Source organism: Osmerus eperlanus, chromosome 12, assembly GCF_963692335.1.
Source record: "Osmerus eperlanus chromosome 12, fOsmEpe2.1, whole genome shotgun sequence".
NCBI lineage: Eukaryota > Metazoa > Chordata > Actinopteri > Osmeriformes > Osmeridae > Osmerus > Osmerus eperlanus.
This window is the reverse complement of record NC_085029.1, coordinates 8,558,484-8,563,460: the sequence shown is the minus strand read 5'-3', so window position 1 is coordinate 8,563,460 and position 4,977 is coordinate 8,558,484. Positions and strand designations below refer to the sequence as shown.

Below are 4,977 nucleotides of genomic sequence, written 5' to 3'. Positions count from 1 at the left end.
GATACAGTAGCATTCTGTCACATTTTAATGGCTACAAATTGGTTTCATTCTCTCAACGCCTTTTCAATTCAGGATTTAATGGCTTATCACCTTGTAGGCTTATGACAAACGAAATACCTTTATCTCCCAATAATGATAAGGGAGTTCTTAGTCACTGTTAAATTGAAAAATGTAAATTGTTAAATCATTCTTTTTGTTACTTGAAGATTTGGCTTGACATTTACCTTTTATACATTTAGCAAACACTTTTATCCAAAGCTTCTTGCAAATACAGTTAGAAAGTACAGCACAAGATCAAGGATCAGAAGTGCACAGTTCTGCTGAATTTTGGTCAAGGAAATGTTTATATTTTCAAGCCACATGGCATGATCCTTTTTCAACCGTCTTCTTTTCATTGAATTATAGAGACGGGTTTAGAAGGACTACCCCACTACTTTGCACCTCTATTTTCTTTTGCATTAACTTTGAGCTCCTAAAATGATGTGGGCTTGTGAACAATACAGTGCATATAATAGTCTGCCCTCGTTTTGTTTTGATAACTTTAACAAAGTTTGCACTGGCTTGAGTTCAGGTTCAAGTTTTATTTGCTCATTTCACCATAAGCAGTACAGTACAGACAGTATAATGACATGTCATGCCTCACAGGCCCATGGTGCTACATAGTCAAACCGAAAAGTCAATACCATTTGAAAGCGAACTAAATCATAAGAGGTGGGAGGAAGGCTCCTGGTGTCTACATAGAGGACGCGCGTGGCAGATCTTGGGTCACTCACTGGGTGTTCAGAGTCCTCACAGTGTGGGGGAAGAAGCCTTTAATCAGTCCAGCAGTGTGGGCCCACACTGCAACCGTCTGCCCGACGGCAGGAGCTGGAAGAGGCCGTGGGAGGGGCGGAAGGTTCACGACGCTGGAGGCTGCGCTGTGGCACCGTGAAGCTGTAAAGGATAGAAGGGAGGAGTGCAACACTTAGCTTTCCAGCTGTGCTCACTGTCCACTGAAGGGCATTTTTGCCTCTGTGCGTCGTTACCATTCCAAGATCAGACACGGATGCGGCTGGTCAGCGTGGTCCCAGTGGTTCCTCTGAGAAACCTGGTGCCCTAGCGGAACCTGCGGAACCTGCGGAACCTGGAAAACCTAGTGAGGATGGGTGTGGGGAGACTCGCTCTCTTCGGCTGGCACAGGAAGTACAGGCTCTCTTGAATACTGACGTGGTGTTGGTGGTCCAAGGGAGTTCATCCATAATACCCCCCCCCTTCATTCACAGATGCATGACTAGCCTCTCGAAGCACCTACTGATGAATGGGTGTCAGGGCAACGGGGCGATGGTCTTGAAGACTGTCCGTCACATCATCAGTGCCCTTTCTGATGAAAGCGGTCACCGCTTCTATGTGTTCTTGAATGTCGCTGTGATTGCTGTAAACGGCTGGCAGCTGTTGTGGCTTTTGAATGGGCTCGGCCCGTTTAGGAACTGGTTTGTCTGCCAGAATTAGCTTAACTGAGGTGTGGCGTTAACATCCAAGGTGGGGTACAGGAAGTGGCTTTGTACGCTTTGTTTCACGTTTATCCCTTTATCAGCGTTCCTCTGAAACTGAAATGAAATGCGACGCCCTATTTTAACTCTGTATAAAACTTAAACTTAAACTTTGTATAATTGCGCAATTGCACCCGACTACATTTTCCAGACTTGAAACAGATGAAATGTGCATTTGAAAACATTTATAGTGAGACATTTTGTACATTCAGCCTGTGTGTGGAGAAGACAAAGCAATTACACAGCCATTTTCATCTCAGACATTTCCAATCATAGAATAATGGCTACGTGATTGTGAAATGAAGCAATTATGTTGTGTACAGTAAGCATTGGAATATGTGAAATGACCTGTACCCTCCATATAAACACAAGGTAGCATGGCCCAAGGCCTCATCTTACATTAAACGGCGTCACAATCCAGTCCACCGATGCCATCAAACCAGATTAACCAGGTCACACACCTTCCCAGCTAAGTTGCAACCCCCACTTGGCGTCGAATTTCTGACTGACTTCATTTCTCTCCAGTCTCCCATGTAAGAGGTGCTCTACTAAGACAGAATAAGGACACCAAGAGTAAGGACACAACCAAACCGACTTGAGGTAAGAATGTTATTCCTATTATCCATTCATAATGCTTCCCTCTCTCTTTTCCGCATCTCATTCACTATGATTTAAGACTGTAATGGAATTTCATTACTTATGATTGAAAACCAATGGGCTTCTGAAAGGGGAATGAGATGGAAAGGTGCACTCAAAATGCCAGCGTTACTCGCCAGATGCCAGCGATCTAATTTGCTGTCATTGATAATAAATGCAGGCCCTGTAAATGGGCCAGATAAGATGTTATTTCAGCATCAGGGTTATCACTTAATGTCTGATAATGCCATTTGGGAGCAGTCACACCCGACAGTTAAAACAAAGGCCCTAACGTTGGCTATAGAAAATATTAATCACAACCAGAATTATTGTTAACCTGTCAAATGAATGTGATTTTACTAGATAAGGTGCTGACAGAAGTACTTAGTCGGAAATGTTCAAAGTTTGAGCATCGAGCGACGTGCTAGAACCAGTGGTCTGATCAATTATCAAGAATCTCACCCAAGAATTTAAAAAACGATTCATTATTTTCAGTAAGTCTTTTTTTTACGCCATCCCTTGGGTAAAAAGAACATTGTCATAAAACCAAACAGTACTCGTCTTCTCCTTCCCAACAGATGGACCTGACAGTCTGAGTGGCACAATATCAGGAAAGTTAGTTACCAGATATGTATCAATTAAACCCCAACTAAATGACCTTGGTGATGAAGCAAATTCAGTGAGCAAAACCAGTCACACAGGACAGACACATGATCGGATCTGCTTCCATCATGTGGTCAACACGAGGGTCGCGTTGACATCTCCGTGGTGTCCCGCAGTGTCGGGTCTGTTCACCCAACAGTTACCAGGGTTATGAATGTGTCCCTGGTACGAGCTGTCATCTCAACCACCTCCATCTCATCTTGTCCCGTGAAAATCTCGGAAGTCAAACCAATCTGATTCACGGTCCTCTCCCTCATGAGCAGGCTTCCTTTCCCGAAGGCCTGAGGCAGTGCATCATGGGAAAGGGTACCGCCGATGACTGGGACGAGAAGCATCCGGACACGCGGCAGACGCAGCCGGACAAAACAGCCGGTCAAAAGTCGGACGGCGAACAGAGCGGCTGTGCGAGGTGTTGCATGGGAACCAGGAAGTGTTTGATGAGTAATGAGTGTGGCAGGGCCCTGAACATCTCCAGCGTCATTGCCATGTGTGGTATGTGTATCGGCATGTGGACATGTAAGTATGACATAAACAAGACAAGGCGTCACCGCGAAAGACGACACGAATATGTTTGCCTAGCTATTTTTCCGTGTCGGTTTCCGTGGCATGTGTGTCATCGTAACAGGAAAACAATGGTGTTCTTGAGCGGATAGAATGAGTGTAATGACATGGAATGTGTTAAGACTCACGGTGGAAAAGGGGTTTTGACTGTGTGTGTCACCTGCTTGAAATGATTGGCCACTTCTTGAAATAGTTATTACTTAATGCTTTTGTGAAATGTGCTTTCCAATCTGGGTGCCCATGCTGCTGTGGGAAGCATCTAAAAGATTAGGGTTCCATTTTTTTATATTCATGCTAGCTTGCTGAAAGTTAAAGGTTTTTTTTCTTTTCTTTTCATGCAGAATCCCACCTTGGATAAAAGGACCCAATTTTTACAAAGGACGAGCATATTCTCCCACTCCACCTGGCAGAACACTTAAACGCTCTAATGCATTTTGACATGCTTGTTCTCATTTCAAGGTTATCTGCGGATTGATGTAAATAATAAGCCCTTAATCAGAAGTTATATCACACCAAAGCTAGTTTTAGGAAACACATTTATCATTGGGTACATTTTCAGGTCACAACGCTCCATTGCTAGCTTCCGATGGTGGTTGATACCTGGGTTTGTACCTTTGGCAGGTCAGGATGGTGCTCCATGAAATCTACATACACAAATCTACATACAACAAAATCATTATGCAATAGGATACAAAAAATATTTGGATCGGGAATGACAATCAATGCACCATAATCCCATTTTCTTTAAACAGGTCTTTTGTGTGTTTATGTATTTGAATGTATTTTTTGCTTCCCTCTGGAAAATTAGTGTCAAACATCAATGTTTGTATTCCCCCTTTCCCCCCTTGTGATGCATTGTGTTGCTTCCTGGTATGAAATGCACTATGTAAATAAAGTTTGATTTGCTTTGATTCGATAGTAGCATAAGTATAAAACTAGCATCGAGACCTTATTCGTATTCCATCTCAAATTGATGTTACTACTGAATTTAGAAAAGCTCAAAGTGTTTTTTGAGAAGAACAGATCACTGCTGCTGCTGCTCCCTGAGGCCTCTCCTTGTGTCGAAAATGAGTTTGACACGAGAGTGCACTCAGGAGCACCGCTCCCACCAGCGTTTGGACCACCTGTCGACCGGCGGGACCAGGCGTGGGCAGGGGGTCAGAGGACAAGGCATTGTGGGAGGAGTGCTGCCGAGGCGGCACAATGGCCTCTGGGTCTCTGAAAGGAAGTTATTTATGGCCTGGCCGCTTAGACAGTATTTCAATTATTCATTTTCCTTTTATTTATTTGATTTCAAAGAAAGAAAGAAAGGAAGAATAAAAGACAGAAAGAAAGAAAGAAAGAAGGAAAGAAAGAGGAAAGACAGTTAGAGGAAATAGGGCAGGTAGATGGCTAGGTTATCCAGTCGTCAACTCTGTATCAAACATCTCGATCTCTGTGACCAATACTCAAGAATGTTCTAATTCCACCTGAACAGACCATTATGTCCACAGTCGTTCAGACATTATGACACCACACTATTTCAACTAACAAACCTCTGTTTACAACCATTATTGGGTTCAAGATGACCAACTCTACTTATTTACGT

The 4,977-nt window shown here is 43.5% G+C and overlaps 1 long non-coding RNA gene across 1 annotated transcript; it reads left to right on the top strand.

The window, feature by feature from the left end:
* The first annotated feature begins 1,991 nt into the window (after positions 1 to 1,991).
* On the top strand, positions 1,992 to 4,300 carry LOC134031849 (uncharacterized). The gene is made up of 3 exons (XR_009931957.1): positions 1,992 to 2,129; positions 3,092 to 3,344; positions 3,731 to 4,300. It is a non-coding gene; the product is annotated as an uncharacterized LOC134031849 (long non-coding RNA).
* The last annotated feature ends 677 nt before the right edge of the window (positions 4,301 to 4,977 follow it).